At 31.3% G+C, this 23,284-nt stretch overlaps 1 protein-coding gene across 6 annotated transcripts in view; it reads left to right on the forward strand.

Annotated features, from left to right (window-relative positions):
• The window catches only part of RapGAP1 (Rap GTPase activating protein 1), a 753,456-nt gene that overhangs the window by 402,772 nt on the left and 327,400 nt on the right, over positions 1-23,284 (forward strand). The gene's annotated exons all lie outside the window — the stretch shown is intronic.

Here is a 23,284-nt window from a genome sequence, read left to right on the forward strand (position 1 = left end):
AATCAAGAAATCGAAATAATCTTTGATACCACAAGTAAGTCAAAAAATGATAAATAATGTCGGGATCGTTATTGACGAACATAAAATAGCATGATATTATTTTATGTTGCTGAAATGCTGTATCGTTTGAAAGTATTTCCAAAAAAACTTTTTTCATTTTGTTAAGTCTATGAAAAGTCAGAAGTTTATTGATTTTAGCTGAAATCGGTATCTTGCTTTTCCAGTTATTAAAGAGAAGCTCTATAAATTTGTGTCCTTCAAATATTCATGAAACTTATCGCAAATATTTAACGTTAGTAGCTGCTCAATTGTTAGTTAAATTCTCAATATAGAAGTAGGAGTTATTGAATATAGGAGTTATCGATTGTTATTTACGAGTTCATGTGTAAATTGATTTTACGAAGTGTAATGTAAAATGAAAGTAGTTCATTTCAGTCCGATGAAAATTAAAATTTTTAGGGTGTAAAAAAAACGTCAATTCTTTCTATGGAGCGGTAACGCTTGAATTTACTTTATTAATTTTTTATAAGATTTTAACGTAACTAATTTATGATGTAATAATTTCATATAGAATTAAACTAAGATATAATCTAAGCTTCATTATTACGCTTTCTCTAAAATTTATCTTTCCATATTACCAGTACATTATAGTATTATGCCGTTCTCTTTTCAGACCATGAAAATTTATACTTTACTAAATCATTAACTGTATTAAGTAATACCGCAAATCTTAATTTTTATCTGTTGTCCCTTCAATTTTTCTAATTTCCTTTATTAACTAATGAAAAAATTTTCCTATATATATTTATTGTTCGTATTGTTTAGAAAAAAAAATTAAGGAATATTTAGATTATTGATTTTTACCGAGACATATTTTTTGTGACTTTTTAAGTGACTTTTTATTATGATATATTTTAATACACCGTTTGTTGTTCAGGGTACTAATTTTATAATAAATTTAGAAAAGAATATAAAAATAAGGTTTCAATAAAAAGAGAAAGAGTTATTTCATGCTATTGTTTATAAAGTGTGAAATAAAGTTTATACGAGCTTTTTTACCTCTTAACTACACTATAACTTAATTAATACTTTTTAATAAACGATACTTTTCTTCAAGTAGGTTTTAATAAAAAATTTAACATAGAATATCTAGTACAAACCGCTTGATTTAATTGAGATTTCTCAGTTTCCGACCTGTCTTCCATCTGTGCTGTAGCAATTTTACCTCAGTTCGTAAGGATATTATTGAACATTTTTAAAGCAAACATTAATACTAAAATTTTAGTGTGTATTATCTTTCTAAGTTCTACGTGTAATCATGTCACGTGAACAGACTTGCATATAATAAATATTTTTTTAGCTTTTTGTCTTTTATATAAGAAGATTTCGTCATCCAAAATTTAAAAGGGTTTCTTTGCTACTCCTCCACCCTTACATTTGTACCCATAAGTTTTATAATAAAGTTTAGTCTACAAAAAATACTATTTCAAGTCTTTACCAAATATAACTTTTTTAATTTAACGAAATAGAAAACTTAATATATATATATATATACATATTCAATTTTGAATATTTTTAAGTTAGTGGACTAATTTAATTTTTCTTCTTCATCTTCTTCTTTGATCCCTTAACGAAAGTGAGCTCGGAGCCAGTGCTTTGTTGTGGGTGCCGCTGAAAAACGAGCATTGTGTACGATATTATTCCATTGTTTCCAGACGGTAGCTGCAGATTATGCGTCAACTACATTTACCTTCTGGTGTTTTAGGTCGTCCTCAATTCGGTTGACCCAATTTTCTTTGGTGCAGTTCGTTGGATCTTCCACAGCGCAGGTCGTTGTCTCCATAGGAGACGGTATGGAAGTCGGTATACGTGCCCAAACCACCGCAGCCTGCGGTTTTTTATTTCGTGTTCAATTGCAGGTTGTTCGTTACATCTGAGCCTGATTGTGTGATTTCGCAGACGATCACACAGTGATACACCTAGTAGTCGCTGTAGGCATTGCATTTGGAACGCTAGTGTCCATGTTTCTGATCCACATAGCAAGACTGGTAATATGAGTGACCGGAACAGACGGATCTTTGTCTGCAAGGATACATTTGGTTTCCTCTATAGACACCAGTCTAATGGTTGGAAATTAGCAGTTTCCTGGCCAATCCTGCTGCGGACTTCCGCGAATGATGAAATCCTCTTTTCTTGGATTAATGACCCAAGGTATTTGAAATTGGCAATCTGTTCAATTTGTATTCCAGCCAAGTAAACAGCAAACGGTGAGTTATTAGTTGTTAGAAGCTTGGTTTTTCCAGCATTAATTTTGAGACCGTGTGGCTGTGCTGCACTCGCAATGTCGTACAGGGCATCTGTCGCCTCGGCATCATCATCCATAAATATAGCGCCGTCATCGGCAAACATTAGATCTGTCACATAGCCGTTTTCACCTTACTGTTTCGGCTATTGAAGACTTTCCGCATGATTGGTAACAGTATTGAATATTAAGGGAAGATGACACATCCTTGCCTTACACCGGTTTGTATTGGAAAATCATCAGACAGTTCATTACGGATGCGTAAGCGGCTGCTAGAAGCATTCTACGTTTATTTAAATAGTTGGATGGTTTTGGCAGGCATAAGTTCAGACATAAGTACCGCCCATTGTGCTGGTCAATGGACGCTGTCAAATGCCACCTTGAAATCTATGAATACAATGACTGTTTGCTTCCCGCAGGGTATTCGCTCTTCCAATTTGTTTGAGAGTGAAAATCTGATCTTAGCAGCTTCTATTTGGACGAAAGCCAGCCTGTTCTTCTCTAGACAGTTGCTTCCGATGTTTCTATATTAAAAATATATTTATTTCTTGCTTTTAAATTTTTTATTTATTCTTGGTGTGAAATTTACTGTAGCATTTCTTATTCTAGTTACACTTATTCCTCTTTTCTCTTATTTAAGTATTAGAATTTTCTACAACCGTTTTTCAAATATAAAAATCTGTAAATTTAAACACCTGTTATTAAACACCTTGCTCTCTTCTTCCTTTTCTGTCCTCGAATCAGTTCAGAATTGCATAATCGTACAAAAGTGTTTACTCATGCAAGATTTACAAACTAAACATCCTATTTACAATAGCAAAGAACAAAGTTTTCCAGTGTTTAGCAAAACATCAGGATAGCACAACAAAACTATCGTCTGACTAAGATCTGACAGAAACTGTCGTGGTGTTGAAGATGTTGGTCGGAATTATCCGCAGAAAGATGGCAGAAGAAGTAGAAAGATGAATTCCCCCTGATTTTCCCTTGGAGCTGTGTTCGTATTCAAATCAGTTCTGGTTCCAAAGAGGTGTAACAACGACAAAATGTTCACATGAATGGACTAAAATTATCTTTCAGTAAATATTTCCCAAACTGTGGGGAAAAACAATTATAACACTGACCAATTAAAAAAAATCTTAAAGCGACCAATAATTATTGACTAAAAAATTTAATCTAATTAGAAGTAAACTTTGACTAACTGTAGTTCCAGCTGATTTTAAAGATAAGGTCAGCTTTCTTTCTAAGTAAGCATCACCTAACACTATAAAAAATTCTGGGAAAAGGTATTTAAAATTCTCTTACCTTTTACAAATACATTTTGACAATGAAGAGATTCTTGTAAATAAAAAATCAATATCTCTATTACCTCATTGTGGGTCCAAATTCGAGATTCTTCCTTGACAAAAAATTGTTTAAATCCATTTAAAAAATTGAAAGTACCCATTTCTACCTTAAAATTTTACTCAAATTATATTCAAAATAAAAATATTGTTTTCATTGTTTATATATTGTCTTAAAAATACGTTTAACCCCTACTAAGCAGCAAAGCAAACGTTTTTAGAGAGCAAAAAATCTGAATACCTTTTTTTGTTAGGGTGCCGTTCTTGAACGAATAAAATGTTTAGTAGAGCTTCCTGTCCTTGGAGCAACTCTTCATCCATTCCATTAACAAGGAACATCAGAATAAACTAGATTTAATTCCTAGACCTACCGGATTGGTCTAGTGGTGAACGCGTCTTCCCAAATCAGCTGATTTGGAAGTCCAGCGTCAAGTCTTCGTAAAGGCAGTGACTTTTATAAGGATTTGAATACTAGATCGTGGATATTGATGTTCTTTGGTGCTTGGGTTTCAATTAACCATTCATCTCAGGAATGGTCGAACTGAGACTGTACAAGTCTACACTTCATTTACAGTCACACATATCATCCTTATTTATCCTCTGAAGTAATACCTGAACGGTAATTCCGGAGGCTAAACAGGAAAAATGAAAATAATTCCTAAACAAAGTACTAGCATGAAAATATTTTCATTATTTTCAAATTCTTTGTTTTTTCCTTTTCCTTACTTTCTTTTTAAAAAGTGATATCAATTAAATATTACAACAAATGGAATTAAACGATGGCTTCAAATAAGAAAAATATAACCTTAATTTTATTTACAAAATAAAATTATAATATTATGTTTAATGAAGTAATAAAAATATATTTCTTATAAATAAGTTTTAAATAATTGTATTTAATTAACAATCTTTTTTAAACCCCATAAAAAGTGCCGCGTTTGATTCCCGTTTGAATAAAATGCCAAAAGGGGTTACATAAACACGTTAAAAATTACTACAGTTCTGTTGCATATTCCATATTATTTTAATAACTTTCCTTCATCTTAAAAAACACAATATATTTTGTTTATTCAATATAATTGTGAATCATTCCTTTACACAAATAACTTAAATTGATTGGCTCTTCGTATTTGGGTATTACAACATTCAAAACGACTTATGAGATACGGTTTTTCGTCAAGGAACAATCTCAAATTTGGACCTACGATGAGGTAATAGGGATATTTATTTTTTATGTACAAGAATCTCTTCATTGTCAATGTATTTGTAAAAGGTAAGAGAATTTTAAATATCTTTTCCCAGAATTTTGCTAAAATAACTTAAAATTTTGAGCCAATAACATGAATTTAAATTGCGCGAGCGCGCTTAATATTATGTTTGTGAACAGATGAGTTGTGTGCAAACAAAACCGTAACACACTCACATCAATACACAAAAAGTATTAAGTTTTTGATTTCCCTTTCAGTATATATAAAAAAATAAACTTTTAATTAGCTTTCGTTTATCATAAAGTGTATAGATGTCTGGGTTTTTATTATAGTTGGTGAAGGCGTAAGTGACATTGTTGAACTTAACTTAACTGTGGAGGATGAGTCACTAGTCGACAAGGCGATAGAGCGGATAATTAGTCCAATGCATGAGATGTATTTGCTATGCAGTATAACCCTTCACGCTCTACACCCTTGTGCACTGTCTAAAACACACACACACACACACGTGTGTATGTAAGTAATATGCATGCTGTCGGATGCAATCTCTCTCTTGTTGTAAGCCGGACTGGTCGTTGAACTATCTTACGGATACAGCACGACACTATAAGGTACACCGGTTTATTTGCGTGTGATCTGGCAGATACGATATCAATAGTGGACAGAACCAGAGATGCATGCTTCAGATCGCTAAACTCGTTCTTCTTCATTATTGCCATCGCATTGTATTTGCAAGAATATTTTTGTTATTCGGCAAAACAAAGATATTCAGAATTCTAGAAAGAACATTTGCACGCAGGAATGTTTTGTATATGTTCGTGTATTGCTAGTAGTGTGGATTAAATCAACGTACTACACTACAAAAAATTACGTGTGATTAGATAAAAACTATACTTTTCAACAAAATACACATAGCATGGAATGGTGGCTCTACACGCTCGCTCTCGTGCGTATGTAATTATACTTTTTGATTAAAAGTTAGTCTACACTCTTTTCATACATCGATTACTTTTTGTTTAATAACTCATAACACCCCAAAAATTTGTATTACGTTCTTTAAATTTTTTTTTATTAAATAAATTTTTTACGTTCCTCCTAAAATGCAAACCTTCCGTTTATATATGTATTCTAAAATTCGGATTATTTATGATTTAAAAGGGTATATTGTAAATATTCTTATGTTTCTTGTAGAATAATTGTGCAGAACTCAAGTATTTGTCTATCTGTCCATCCATCTATTTATTTAAAACAAAATATTTTAACCGGATCGCAAAGTAGAAATGCTAAAATTGTCACACAAGTATAAATACTGTCGCGCTTACGCGAGAAATATGCAATTTCAAAATTTTCTTATTTGCAAAATATTTACGGGATGAGTGTCGTTGTTAAATGAAACAAATATTTTTGTCGGTACGTTATGATAACTGGTGTATTCCTACTTCAGAACAGAAAATTTAAATGTCTTTATTCAAGGTTTATTCAGACAGAAGTTCTTTAATTCAATCAGGATCAATTCGTATACATTTAATTTACCGGCTGTTACTTATTTGCGTTACCATTTGTTACGCTGGCATCTAAATTTGCTGGTATTGATTACCGTCAAAGGGCGTGCGTCTTCTTACTTGCATTTTATTTATTAATTTTTAGATTTTTACTAAAATAATTTTTTTTTTTTTATTTACGTAATAAGTATTAGATCAGTGGTTATTTTGGCGGTTTTAATCTTCCTCGTTAAAATACTTGAAGAATGTCTAAGATCTAAATAACAGTATTATCAAAAAACCTCTCCTTGATTATGAAAACATTTTTGGTTAGCAACTATATGACAGCAAAAAGTATTTATCTTTTTTTTTAACAAACTACACAATTATTTTAAATTTTAATTAAATTAATTTAAATTAGCAATTAAATTAATTTCAGTCCTTCTCGTGAAAAATAGGTTTCATACGTACTTGTGTTTGTTTGATATTTCAGAAGGATCTTTTACAACCCTCTTTGTGTTGTAAAACCCTCTTTGTGTTGTGTTTTGTTACTGTACGTTGATTATTGAAAGTCAGCATTTTTTATTTTTGGGTTTTGTGAATAAGTGAAAGTTTTATTAGGCTTAAACTGTAACCGAATATCTTTTAATTTTTTTCGTTTAATAATGATGTTTGGTCGTTCTCCCGCTAAAAATAAATAAACATCAGTACACTTATATCATAAGTGTAAACATATATCATAAAATGAATTAAAATTGTTTCATTCCTGTTTAACCGATTGCTTCACTCCTAGTGAAACTATCCAAATATGTTAAACAAGTACCCCAACAAATATTTTCTTACTAGAGAAGATGCTCAAAATTTCCAGCGGAGTACCAGGTTGAGAAAACTTTCAAATTGACATATAACAATTCTGTTTCTTTTACCCTAATACATGTAAATCATGAAATAGCATGAAACACGGTTACTTATAAATTAGAAGCCGATTGCTTCTCTACTTATACATACGAGTATATTTAAGTAATATAAGAAATAAAAATTAAAAAATCATTTTAATTTTTGAAATATGAAAAATAGTTAGTTTCCTCCGGTAGAATTTTACCTACCAGTTGATAGGTTTCAATAATAATCTAAGAGCAACCTGAAAATTACGTTCCTCTTACTTCAAAGAAACTCAATAGACTTACCTATCATCTAAAACCATTAAAAAGTGCATTCTAACACAGTAACTTCTAATACTTTCTATAGTTCATTTACAAAGCGATTTAAAATACGTTTGTCTTTTGAATCCTCCGATTGGTGCTAACTTTAGGGAACTATTTCATCTAAATATATCTTTCATTTTCATTCTTCAAAAAAGGGTAATTAGGGAAGCGTCTGGATCATTAAACAAATGTGAACGCTGTAAGCTTGTGTTTAAGGTTTTTATTATCCCGATTAAAACAGTGTTTGCTAAAGCGGCAAAACAAGAATGTAATTCGAATAATATATGTGCATTACATGTATATATAATTATTCAATCCGGCCGATTTACGAGTATGTCGATAGGTGTGGAGTTGCTGTACCAAACATACAGCTTGATCTTTATAAAATCTACAGGTAGATATTTCAAACTGTCTAGAAGTCTATACCGGCTTTCATACTAAAAAAAATTGTATTTTTAATTATTTTACCTGTAAGTGTATATCTATGCTAACGATTCTTAAATAAGAAATTAAAATAATTTTCCAAAATACATAAGTGATTTTTCTACCAAGACAGTAACAATTTTTTGTAGCTTTTTATAATGTAAATAAATATTTTTAGAATGATCTTTAAGATTTAAAATTTTAATGTAGTAATTTGGATCGTTCGACCTCTGTTATTATTGAGGTGTATTCCGCTGAAACAGACTAAACCTGCTCGTAAATAAGATGCTGAAACAGTAGAAGGAAATATAAGATACCTAACGAACCAAAAATCGGAAAGTGGATATCATACATTTTACTTTAATTGAAAATGTTAATAATTAATCTTTACAGTTGAAACGATTACTCAGTGGAAGAAGAGAAAAGAAAAAAGAAGAACCTGAAAACGATAAAAGCAAAGGGGATGATTATTAAGATATGGAAAATATACTCTCGTGTTCTGAATCAAGAGCACTGAAAAATGCTAAGTGGCTGAAAATTATTGCGAAATGCAGACAAGAATTTTGTTGAATGTTTGAACTCTCAATAATAATTGTCTTTTGAATGAACATCTGTAATTGTTTGATATTTATAAACCAGCAAATTTTCTATCGTACAGAAATTTGAATTTATCATAGATTACGCACATACATCTAGAACGTAGATTTCCACTTACAACGGTTCGTTAAAACTGCGGATGCTAATAACCGAGTGTTTTTGTTAATAAGAACTTTACGTAATAACTGAGTTATTTCAAGGGGATAGTCACAATGAGGAAGGTTGACATATAATTTGAAAATTCTGATTTTCTGGCTTAGTTCAGCAGCTGAATTTTTATAGTAAGCCTAATTATAATATCAAAAAGTAAAAGTCTTCAGGTTTTTTATGTGTAAAATGTATCATGGAAATAGCTTCTTCCTAATTATTTATTTCTTTATTACTTAATAAAATTAATAGCCTTAAGTTTCAATGTAAGGAAATGATTAACTAATACAGATAAATTTTCATTACATTTTTCAATCAGCAGTAAATATCAGTGTAAAAAACCGAACAAATCAAATTCGGCTTATGAAGGACCTCCAAATTTGCAGTGTGGGCAGAATGGTCCTTTCTCTGTTTCAAGGCTGATTATATATATTTCAATTTTTTGGCCCTCCCACTTATTCTCACTCACTCTCTCTATCACTCTCTCTCTCTCTGTTTTGTGTGTGTGTGTGTTGCAAGAGTTAGGTACCTGCGATATAAATTTTTCAACTGATAGATATTATCGGAAAAATAATAATAAATATCTAACAAAACTAATTAAATTTCTTACAGTCGTTCCTATTTTATGGTATCCTTCGACGTGATTCGAAAATATAATTCCTTCATAGAGCTATTTAATTTTAATAGTTTAATTAAATAGGGGAAAATCAATGTCGTAAAATTTGGCGTTTCCAAAGCTACAAAGTTTAATTCATTTAATATCAGACTTAACAAGTAAACATCTCATTTTCTTAACGCAGCAAAACGATCTTTTAAATGTGCATTTATATTAAAACATTAAGATTTCTACGGAGGATCTGATGAAATATGACTTCCATTAGAAATGTTTTGTTACAATTTAATCGTTGCTATCTGTTGCGAGCTTTTCGTTTTTTTCGTAGTGATTTCACAGTTATGACGATTTTTTTTCAATGATTCTAAAAATGAGATATATATAAATAAATATTTAGTAATTATGTTTCTACTCCTTTAATAATGAAAAAATTGTAAACGCCTGAAATTAGTTTTGAATGACTCCTTTGGCATAAATTAAAAGAACTAATTTTTATTTATAAGTTACAGTTAAATTTAACAGAATTGATTCAATTGCTTCTTACTTTGCCATGTTTTAAAATAATATAACAAATCTTTTTCTTTATAAACGTGCTGCAAAGCGGTCCCCTCACTGTAAGAAGAATTAGTAAATCATATATTTTTAAGCTTTCTAGAATGACACACTCTAAAAGAAGTTTAATGAAAAATAATTGTTCAAGATTTATTTTAAAACGTCAAACTCTTTTTACGATTTTTCATATAAATTTTTAAAATAAATTTAAATGAACTTGCATCACTGAAAACTAAATTCAGAAATATAATTACGTTAATAAGAATATAGAAAATACTTTATTCAATTGCTAATATTGTGAGCTAGGCAAACAGTAAGTAAATATCCTTTATGATTAATTGATTACTTTTCGAAAGGGCATTTTTAGAAATCAGAAACATGCTGTTCGTTATTCCGCGAATCCTGAAAATTCACAGTTTTAAAACCGTGATATTTAAATTTAAAACAGTATTTATATCTGCTGATCCTTCAACAACTTCGTCAGACTCTAAGTTTAAAAGTGTATTTACCCACATATATATTGAATCCATTATGAGATTGGGCGTTAGGGTTCAGTAAACGGTCTCAATCCTGACTGTTTGGATCGAGACTGAAGGCAGACAAATTGTATTCCACATTTGAAAGCGTTTAAATTACATTCGGCAAATGGAAGGAATTTAAATTGTATTCGGTGCAACAGTTGGGATGATACAGATTGAAAAACTGTCAGAACACTAAAAATTAGTTATCCTGACTTACCACTCAGAATTAGCTATTTGAAAATTAATTTAGTCATCGTATTTAAATAATATTCATGTACGTTAGACGATCAAAGTTTGTTACAATCAGTAAAAAATAGATTTATCCTAATCATTACAGGATCTCTACAATAAAAGGTTTGTCATGTATGATAGAAATAAATAAAAAAATTATAACGTACATCAATCGTGGATTGGGAAAAGAAAATTTTTAAAAAAATGTCAACCTTATTGTATTGTATGAATGCTTAACTTTTAAAGTGTATTCTAACTTTCAAAGAAATATGATTTTTTTAAGCAGCAATAAATCGTGAACTGCAATCATAATAAATTCAAACTTTTTATTAATGAATTGAAAAATGAAAACTCAGACTACAATTCACAGATATTTATCGATCAATTGACTACTAATATAAGCCAGACAGCAACTTGGAACAACGCCAAATTGAGTAGTATTTATAGTTTACGTATCATTTTCTGGGTATCAGTCCAAATGTTTGTTTGGATAATACTAAAGTCGGATTTCTGTTCTTCCGTCCTTTTTTTAAGTTATTTTATATTTCAATTTGTCCGCTAACGTAATAGTTTTTGGCGTTTCTTTTATCAGTTTCACGTAAATATTGAGTTCCTTTCTTCACCTCAGATATTTACACATATTATTAACGTGATTCAAGTACAAAAGTTCATGTTCATGCACACAAGTACGATCTATACAGTTTTAACTAAGTCTTTAAATTACATTCAAATTTTCGCTGATTAGTCAGAGCACTCTGTTTTTCCATTCCACTTTCAATGCTAACAAAATTTACTTATAATTTTTATCATCAGATTTCTCACTGTAATATATTATTCGTTTAATTTAACAATTCACAATAAAGCCAAAGTATTGCTTTTGGTTTGTACTAAGTACAACCAAAATTGTTGCCTTTTGAAGTAGATTTGCAGGGAAAATTCTTTTCAATAAATTCATAGTATTCATATGCTACAGAACACACGCTTTATTCCAACGTTCAATCTGCAAGCTAAGGAGTTGAAGCAAGCAGTGATCTAAAACAAACGTATATTTTAGACGTTGAATGTAAATTTTAGTCATTAAAGTGATAAATTTGAAGAACCTAATGCTAAAATTTGTAAGAAAAATTAACAAAATTAGTTACAGAAAAAACAATAAATACAAAATAATTAAAATGTAAATGAACGTTAATTATTGTAACTTTTACTTTTACTTTAAATTTTACTAACTTTTACTTTATATAAAAAAGGATCTTCCTACGTATGCAAAAATTTGTAACATACACTTACGTTGCATTAATTAAGTCTTGCATTAATTTCAGTTTGATTAGATGATTAAATGTCAGTACTGAGTAATTCATTCTTCATTACAAATTCAAACAAATACTGACCCAATTACTAAGAATCTTGATTATTGAGCATATCACATTTACTTACCGCCTAGGCTTTCCTTTCGGCCTCCTTTCTTACATCTTTTTCCATCGTCCTTACGGCCTCTATCTCTGTTGACAAGGCGTCTGACGCTTTTTTTTTTTTTTTTGTTATAGATGAGTCTGAGAAATACCATTTGCGCACCCCCCATAAATGGGGGAGTGTCGGAATCGCACGGGTTCGACTAGATGTTATTAAGAACTTATGTGTACCCGCACCGCACCCTACCGACTAAAACTCATATCTCACCTTTTCTCCTCCTCCGGGGTCGATCCTGCAGTTTAAGCTTTGCGCGGGCCCAGAAGGTGCCTTTAGGGTCCAGGGGTCTAGAGTCCCCGTGCTTCATCACCGTCGCCCATCCGCACAAGTGCAGACGCACGACGGCTCCATAGGGGGCTGTCCTTCGCCTCTTCACCTTCAAGTCACTTTCTTCGCCTGAGTCTCAGGTCTTGTGTATGGAACTCTCTGATTCCTTGCTGGTAATCTTCAGTCCTCTTACTGATCTGGGTACTGAATCAGGCTCTATCCCATTCTCTAGCTTCTCTCGCTTTAGTTTTCAGGATTCTAGTAGCTAGGTGTACTACATTGTCCCATTCCGTTCTTCCTGTCAACATGTGCGTAACTGTTTCTTCCGTAGAAAGCCAGCATAGCCCGACATCTTGTCTTACCATATCCCACCGCTTGCATTGGTAGATGGTGTGCTCAACGGTATCCTCAAGATCGCAGTACCTGCATAGAGGAGACACTCTCCTGCCAAATCGATGCAGGTATGCTTCAAATTCGCCATGTCCAGAAAGGAGCTGGCTTATATAGAAACATACCTCACCCAGTCCTTTCTGCACCCATACATCTATTCTAAGAATTAAGGTGCATACATAGATGTACGCACCCATACATCTATTCTAGGCGTCTGAGGCTTGGGACGTGGTATCTTCTTCCCTTTCAGATACCAGTGATGTTCTGCGACTAACATCAGGTGATGAAAACGTAAATCAAGTGATTAGCAAGGTTTTTATTGAATTTAAACTTGATGCACTCTCCAATGGTATATTTGGGGCGGCTGGAGTACTCGCCCTGTCCTTTAGGGTTCCTCTGGGCTTTTGGAGGTTCCGTAGGTGCCGGTTGTATAACCTCTATATCCGATGCTTTTTCTATTGGTACTTGCACCTGCATCGCACTAACCTTAGACTTTTCCTGCACTCTTGCCTTCCTTCTTCTTATTACTGGTCGAAGGAGTAATGTTTTTAACTTTTTCAGATGTCTCCTTATCCTTACACACAACATCCACTGGTGTTTGCATCATCGCGGGTTTTTCTGGTTTTTTTTGTTGAGAAGACTCGATTCTAGGATCAGTGATGTCCATCTAACACATGGACATCATAGGCAGACTAAATCTATAGTAGGTCAACACATGCGACGCCAAAGGAAAAACCTCACCATCTCTCCTTATGGTTAACCTGCGGCATTGAATCACTCCTTGACTTGACATTTCTCCACTGTTTCTTCTTCGGAACAATTCATAATCATTCATAATAATAAATAAAAAATTATTATTATTATTATTGCAGTAGAACCTATATCTTGGTCTACTCTAAAGTAATTTCCAGCTAGGCCTTGTTGTATTCGATCAATAACCTTGATATAACACACTTTTGTATAAAAGTGATTTGAAAAATCACTTATGCATAAGTGATTTAAAAGATATACAGTTATGTTTAAAAGTGATTTGAAGCCATCCTTTTATTTTTACTATTTTATTTTTCTTATTTTTCCTACGTAGTGTTCCTACTTGAATTTTCTTCTTTAACTGTTTCGGTTTTATATTTGGTATCTCATTCTGTATTTTACTTGTTAACCTTCATTTGTATTTATTTTTAAATTTTACCATAAATTTTATCCTTTTGAAATATTAACTGCTTTAAAAGACAGAACATATTGTCTTCATAATAAAGATAATTTTCAATTTTTATACTGATCTTGATATTTTTACGATCCTTACTTACAAAAATTTTTTGTGGCTGAAACCCAGAATTACTAAAGGCACTAAGCCGAAAACTAGTTCATTGATTTATGTAACTTACTACCAATATTACAATAGAATTTCCCCCACGCCATAGGCAAAATGTGAAGGAAAATTACTAGAATTCCTATTCTCTCTGTAGTTGCAAGCGTTATATTCTACGTCACTAAATATGTGTTTAAGCTAAAACAAAGCAACAGTTCATAAAACATAATTTGTTTATAAGAAAATATTTACATAATATCCTTATACATTTCTGCACAGTGTTTTTAGGCCTTTAATTAATAGAATATTTTTATTCAAACGATCTTTTCTGTTTAAAAGGTTAAAAAGGTTGATACTTATTATCCAGGAATCGTTATTCCTTTATCTTACAAAATATAAACGGCCCAAATGCTAAGAATACTAAAAGAAAGAAATTGTCTCCGAATTTATTTTCAAAATTAGTGATCAATTCCTTTTTACAAAAAAAGTTATTTTACATCAAGTATGACTTTAAAATCTATGCGAAAAATGAAATCAGAACACATCCCGTCAAGTATTGTTAATGATTTATTTAATATTTATATTGAACACTGTTCACGCATTCAACCACGCTTTTTGCAAACCATTTATATACAAGATGTCAATGAATGAGATGTGATGAACAAACTGTATCACAACTTATTTTTAAATATTATTCTTAATAATGATTCATATCGTACCGAATTCATCCCGTATAATTCGTTGTAGGTTAAAAACAATATGTCTCGTATTAAAAAGAAACCCTGTAGAAAAAATGGAATCGACCAAGTATACCACATCGTTACTGGATTTATTTTCAATCGAAAACAGACGGGTCTTTGACCATATTTGACCGGTCCGCCGAAAACAGAGTATGTTATACTTACTCAAGAGTTATACTTACTCAAGAGTTATACTTAGTTACTACTCTAAATTAAACAATCAATATCAGCTGATCTCAGTCGGACCACTTCTGTAGTCAGAATATTTTTATAGTAGTGGGACATTAATGCGCTCCAATAAAAAAATATGAATCCTAATAATCGAAAAACTGTTTTGCGCATAAGGTTATATTCTTATTCAGATTTCTTAAACACAATCATTCTTATCTATTTAATATAATGAATTTGAAGGTACAGAAAATGTCGAAAACCCCTATTTTAAAGATTATACAGGTAGTGTCTCCGCCTTTCTTTCAAGTTGTCATACTTGCCAGAGGAGACGCTAACGACGCCTCTCGGATTTAATGTAAAAGAGGTCTAATTAAATACACATATATATATATTTTTTTTTATTACCTTAATGGCAACTAATTTATTAGTTTCATAAAAATTGTATTATATTGAAGTGGGGAAACAATTCTTCAGTTTAAAGAACCATCACTTTACTATAATTTCACGATATATATTATTCTACTACGATTACTATTGTACGATATTATTGTTCTTAGTACGATTACTGTTACTTTAAACATGTATCAGTTTAAATAGCTGTCTGTATGGAAATTTATTTGGTTTTTATCACTCTGTTTTATAGAATAATAAAAACTTTTTTTTTCATTTAAATCCTATGTATTATAAATGAAATAAATTAAAAATAACAGGAAGAAAATGCTCGTTGAAAATGAAATTTGTAAATTTGCATACAAGGCCATCTGTTATTGTTTATTACTGAATTAATAAAAGGAGTGGTTACAATAACAATTATGCATTTTTATTATTGATATGTACATACACTTAACGTAACAGTGATAATAACATAGTAACTCTACATACTTCAAATGAGGCACAGCTCACAATACACAGCCTCCCACATACTGGAGTAGCCTATGTAGTATACAGCACAGGAGTTTGCGACAAGGCGAGACCCCAGTTTTATATTCCATTCTAGTCTATTGTTTGAGAACAATCAGACCGGATATTCAAACAAGGTGTACCAAGCAGTGAGTACTGTGTGTCCTTTATATATAAATAACAAACACAGGTTTAAATGCGATGTGAATACCGCGATATACATCTTTAAAAAAAGACGGTTTATTTCAAAGGAAATGTTTCATTATAAATGGTTCAAAGGGTTAGAAATAGAATTTTCATTTAACTGAATTCACCATATTATTTTCGGTTCTATAATCCAAAAAAAAATGACCACCCAATTTATAGCCTCATCCCATGACACTTTTTATTCAGTATCATTATTTCTATCCATTCTAAAAAAATCTTACGAACTCAATAGATGAAAAACGATATCTCTTTATAAATAACGATGCCTTTTGAGTCAACACCAAGGACTACATTAGATACATAAAGTTACGGTAAATACATTGCTGAAGGTAAATAAAGAAATTAAACACTGAAATACAATTAAATGTAAATATATATATTTTTCCTAATATGTACGTTGCAATCTGTTCAACTAGTGAGCAGAAAGTAACTCCCCCTCCTAAGGTTCAATGAAATGAGGATGATATGTATAACTTGTAAATGAGGTGTAGTCTTGCACAGACTCAGGCTGCTCATTCCTGAGACGTATGGTCAACCACCAAAGTACACGGTATACATTGTCTAGTATTCAAATCAACATTAAACCAATTACTTTTACTAAGATTTTGAACCTCAGAACCTTCGACTTCAAAAATCAGCTATTAAACAATCTGGTTGTTAATATTTTTGTAGAAAATATTTACGCATCTCCTATATATAGTCATTTTTTCCATTTTTTCCATTTTATGCACTCACATGTGCACACGAACTACGTTATTTCGGAGTTATTTTTGGTTTCAATCATTTTTTTGTTATTTGTGTAAAATACATGTAATTTTTTCTTTATTAATTACTACACCTCAATGTTTTATGTACTTAAATATTTAAAACGAATTATCTTCAATTTAGTAAAGATTAAATTGAATTGTTACATTATCAGTTGACTTGTGCAGTTGTAAATACTGCCGACTTTGACCTATGTTCTTCTAACTAGATAATGAAATATTATAAAGTTCTGATGATTTATAGGAACGAGTGTTTGATCCTCTTTTTTCGTGACAGTAAGTTAATTTTTTTTAATTCTATATCTTCACATACTTTTTAATTTCACTGCAAAAGGAGTCCTTACAATCAAGCTTTGGTGATCCAGTTTTCAGTGTCAGAATTTATAATTATTTAAAAATATTATTGAAATTAGATACCACCAGACAAAATCCTGATCAACAAATTAAGTATAATTTATCTCATAGTGTCTGCTAGTTGACCGGTTTTTTTATTTTTTATTTTTAGCGCATACATTTCTACAGCTGACATTTAAAAATCGTAAATTACATCACTTCAAAATGTATAATGTAAATTATAAATTACAGTGTAAATTAATTTGAATCGTATATAAATTAAAAAAAAAAAAATGCTAACCAGAATTGTTTCTAGATTACATATACATATTTTTTCCTTCGAAATAAATCGTTTTGCAACCTGTCATACTTCATATTGAGTTGTAAATAAATAATATACTATTTTTATTGTTAGTAAGCTACGCTTAGTGAGAAAATTAAAACATAAGTCTCAAAGCAGTTTCTTATATAAACACTCGATCAGAAATATGATACTGTAATTAAATAACTTATGCATGCTAGGCAGAGTACTACACAATATTTTTATTTATTTTGGACGAGTGCAATCACCTACATAATTTTTTCGATTATCGGAAACAACCAACGTTTTCACTCAACAATTTTATTGGGACATGAGAGACAGCGAGGAAATAACTTAATGTGACAGAATAAACAATATTCTCCTTCACTTCTGCATTTTCAAGACTCCGCAGAGTAAGGAATTATATAGTAAAAAAAATAAATGAGGAGTTAAAAATAAAAAATAAAAAAAATAACGAAGCAGGTTAGTGCTCGAAGAATACCTAAAAAGAAAAGAAGAAAAACGACCAAGGAAACCTACTTAAAAAAATAGCACTACATGTAATAGAACAGAAGATACCACAAAACCATGAATTAGAATCATATAATAAAGCACGAAAACACAGGAAAAGATTGCATTACGCACTTCAGCAACCCCAAACAAACGGGAGGAAGCTGTAGAACAAAAGTTAGTATTGATTAGTATACGATTAACGACAAAATCTAGAACAAATGAAACCATCTGGTTCGTTTTATCTTCTAAATGGTGTTACATATATGTGACACATAAATTGTGTGATACATACATGGTGTTACATAACGAATATGTGGTTAGTAATTCATAATCAACGCTCAGCAAAATCTACAAAAAATAAATTTATGAAAATTTGTTTACAAGTTCTTATTTAGGTGCACACTAAAAAAAGATTTTTTGAAATACCGAGTTTAAAAGGTTAAAATGGAGTAAAAATAAGATTTACTATTTTTTTTTTTTAATTTACAAATGAAGATATCAATTTAATTTTTTGTATGCATAATCTTCATGTAAATATCTAAAAACCAATTTCTAGATTTTTAGTAATTCCATATTTAAAGGAAGATGGATTTTTGATCTTTTTTTTTAAAACCCCGACTATTTTTTTAATAGTCCGGTATTTTATATATATATATATATATATATATATATATATATAGTAACAGTTTACTAAAAACCAATTCCTAGATTTAGAAAATTCCACGTTTAAAGGATTAAAATAGATTTTTGAATCCTTTTTGAAACCCGACTATTTTTTTTTAAATTGTGGTAACAAATAAAGTTATCAACTGATTTTGGTGTGAGTAATCTTCAACTGTATAACTAAAAACAAATCTCTAGATTTTTAAAATTCGACCTTGAAAGGGGTGAAGAAAAGTAAAAAAATTTCAAACAGAGATTGCAAATGGAAACATTTGCAACTATATTAAACGAAATATTGAATTGAACTGGACTAGCAGATACTTCTCAGATAAATATCTAAACACTATTTTTAGGGTTTTTAAATATTATTATTTTAAGGGGTAAAAAACAAAATATTTTTCACATTTTTGGTGTTTAATGCTGTTGAATCAATTTTTATGAGATTTAGAAGCATTGTGATGATAATTTGTTTGTAATTCTGATTATGTGTTTCGCGAGCGAAGCCGCGACGGGAAATCTAAAAACCAATTTATACCAATTTTTTTTGCTTGATCCTGTGACCAACTAAAAATTAAATACTGCCCAAATTGTTGCTCTAAAGAAAATACAATACACTGATTTTTTTTTTATAATTTGAAGATTTATAATTTAATTTTTATTTATCATTATTATTCTCACAAGCATGAGTTTAATGAATATATTGGAGTCCAGGGAGCAGTGCCCCTGACTGTCTAAACATTCCCTGACCGCAATGGGAAATGCAAGTAACCATATATGCGCGAGTAAAGCCGCGACGAAGATGCTAGAACACACACACACACACACACACACACACACACACACACACACACAAGTCCATTTCGATGTAAGTCCTATGTTGCTTTCTTTTTCTTCTAGACGCCAATTTGTAATTTCAACAAAAAAATTATTTCCCAGGAACACAGGTAAACCTAATTTAATTAAATTTCCCAAATCTAATATAAAAATAAAAAATTTCTTCTACAAAATAAAAAATTTTGAAAAGGCATCTTCAAAAATTTCAAATTGGCTACATCTTAATTTTTTAACCATCAATATCTTTGTAATTATTTGTTTGACCAGATTTTTACTTTTACAAAATTTATTAAGCATTTTATTTTGAACAAAATGACACCTCATTTTTAAAACTTTGTTAACAAACAATCGAGTTATTGTAATAATTTTTATTACAATTAGTGAGGGAAATAAAAACAGGCAAGTAATTATCAGATTGCATTACGGTGTGCAAGCGTACTGCCGGGTTACTTGTCTTTCTATTTTCTGTTTAATCTCTGGAACAAACATTAGGTATTACTTCAGAGGATGAATGAGGATGATATGTATGAATGTAAGTGCAAATGTACAGTCTCAGGTCGACCATTCCTGAGATGTGAGGTTAATAGAAACGCAACCACCAAAGAACATCAGTATCCACGATCTAGTATTCAAGTCCGTATAAAAGAAACTGCCTTTACTAAGATTTGAACCTTAGAACTCTTGTCTTCTAAATCAGCTGATTTGCAATGATGTGTTCACCACTAGACCAACCTAGTGGGTTAAATTGTCTTTAATAACTCGATTTTTTGTCAGCCTTTTTTTTAATTATATTTTGCAAACGTGAAATATCTTCTTACTAAACCTGACCTTTTATTTTCTCCAAATCAACGGAACTGAAAACTAAAAACTAAAACTGAAAATTGAACTAAATCATCAACTGAACTGAGTTGAGTTCGGAGCGGCACAGTCATAACATGTAACCGTAATCTTCCAGTATTTGTTGAGGTAGTACTTTCATAGAGACTTATTTAATCGCATCAATTAGTGTTTCTCAACCTGTGGGGCGCGCCCCCCTAGGGAAACGTGACAAAACTAAGTGGGGGCGCGAGCATATCGAAAAGAAAATATTATTAAAAAATTTATTAATTTACAGAATGAAAAGTAACACAAAATAAATTCTGACATAATAAATAATAAAATACACATATACACTGATATAATACAGTTATAAATAAGATTTTATCAATACTGAATAATTAACTTGTCAGTGCTAAATTAAGAACAAGTCTAATATCTATTAGTGACTTCCTTGGGCTTGTCTTGCAGAGCAAAGTTTTTCGAAGGAAGGTTTAATATTAGAAATAGATAATTTAAGTTATTTTTTCTATATTTAGCTGAGATCTATATTTTGTCTTCAAAGCAGCCACCTTAGAAAATCCGGTTTCGCAATGGTAGGATGCTGAAATCGGTAATAGTATACAATTTTTTTTTGTTTACAAAGCAGAATACTTATCATCCACCGTGCCCATAATTCAAAGAGTGATTCATTACAAAATTGTCTTTTGATTTCGCCACTTGCCGTGAAGATTTCTTCTTCGTTAGTTGAAACCTTCTTCGGAAGTTTAAAATGAATCTCTAACCCACTCATAACTTGTTACCAAGTTGTCGTCAGCAATACTTTTTAAAATTCTTTGTCAGAATGGCTAAATGATTTTTCAATGGTTACAAAATAACTTTCACATGCTGTTTTTTAAACTTGTAAGTTTTAACACGTTCATCACACTTGCAAACATTTTAGGTTTTTTGCTTTAAATTTCTGCTCCAGATTTCCAATTTACTACAAAAAACATAAACTTGATCACACTCCTATCCATCATATGTGTATTTGCTCCTTGGAGTTGAAGATTACTCAAGGTATTTAATTTCTCGAATATGTCGACCAAGTAGCTCAATTCCATCGCAAATAAACAATCTCCAAATTTCTCGGCTTGCAGTCGGTTTTCCTCTTCTAGAAAAATAGCGATTCATCTCTTAATTCATAAGCATGTTGCAAAAATTTCCCACATGATAATCATCTTGCCTGTGAAAAATAGTAACTCTGAATGTACTGCACCCATGTCTTTACAAAGTGCAGAAAAGGTTCTTGATTCTAGGATCTTTTTTATATATAATTTACTAACGTTACAACCATCGTTAGCATAATATTCAGACCAGGACTCATTTCTTTAGAAGCTAGAGTTTCTCTGTGGATCATGCAATGTGTCCAGCTAGACACACTGTGGAGGTTTTTGTTTCATAAATGATTGTATACTTTGGAGTCTTCCAGACATTGAACAGCACTATCAGTCTATATTCTGACGCAATTTTTCCACTCTATGTTTGCCTCGTTAATAAAATTATTTTAGATAGGAAATAATGCGAGTGCTGTTGCTTTGAGTTCTACTGGTTTACAGAAAAGTAGTTCTACTGCTGACATACCATCACAAAATCGAACATAGGCAATGAAATGATCATCTTTATTTGTATCTGTTGTCTCCTCAAGCCGAGTTGAAAACAATTTGTCACGCAACTTCCCGAAAAGCTAATACTGTACATCTTCAGCTGTATCACAAATTCGACGGGCAACAGTATCATTTCATGAAGGTATGAACTGTAATATTTTGGAAAAATTATTTCCAAACATCGTTGCTATAATCTCAATTGCAGCTGGCAAAATAAGCTTTTCACCAATGGTGTGAGGCTTTTTACATCTGGCTATTTTATATAAAATTTTATTAGAGGCAAGTAAAGTCTTTTCATTTACAAAGTAATTTTTAAAAATAATGTTTGCTTTTCATATGATTTTAATTTTAATTCGAAGAATTCTTGGGTTTGTTTTCGTACTCGCTATGAAGCGTTTCCAAATGTTGTTTAACTTTATTAGGTTTCATGCTGTCTGCTGCCAAAATATTTTGAGTAAGTCACACACAGTGGCCTTTTTCTCCATTTACTTTACTGGTAAAAAAAATTTAAATATCTTGAGAATATTTTCTTGATTTTATTTCTGGAACCACACTCGTCTGCGCACTTGTTGATGCTTCACTATCGTCTAATGCTTGCTTATGCCCACTGAAAAATCTATCCATGATTCTGTATAAATCTACTGCCGTGAATATTTAATACCATCAATTGCAATTACACGCAAATTACAGCATACACATTCACGATAGATTTGATAACGAAAGAAGGATCGGCTCGACTGAGACTGGTTAAAGTTGAACTAGGTGCAGTATTTAAACGACGCTCTGGCAGCCATTCTAGAATGTTCGAGACAAATTGGAACTGCTCGCAAAGCCCCGAGAATATCCGATATGGTAGAATAAGACAGAGAGCAATAGAAAGACATTGACTCTTTCAATAGAGAGGCATTAACAAAACCAGAATCGATGCCTTTCTATTGAGAGGCATCGATATGTAACTAAGGTTGTAGTGTAGTTTTAGCGTCAAAATACGTTACTATTGTATGATAGGGGTTCGCGAAGAAAATTATGATTTGAAAATTGGGTCGCAAATACTTAAATGTTGAGAAACGCTGAATTAATTCGTACAGTTCAGTTTTTAACATATCTGCTGTGCACGGAATACTTCTACTTTATAACTAATTGTAGTAGTACTTGCATTCTGCAGTTCGAATTCGAAGCCTTGTGTAATTTCACTTCATGAAAGCAACCGTTGTCAAGTCCCAAAACTAAGAGAGGTGTCTTTTAAGGTTGTTTAACTATTCCAATCAATTTTGGTAGGTTTCGGCATTTATGTCCTTTCGATATTTTCCTTGCATATGACTCGATTTAAAAATCAAAATTGC

The sequence above is a fragment of the Lycorma delicatula genome, chromosome 1 (assembly GCF_047948215.1).
Source record: "Lycorma delicatula isolate Av1 chromosome 1, ASM4794821v1, whole genome shotgun sequence".
In the NCBI taxonomy this organism is placed as follows: domain Eukaryota; kingdom Metazoa; phylum Arthropoda; class Insecta; order Hemiptera; family Fulgoridae; genus Lycorma; species Lycorma delicatula.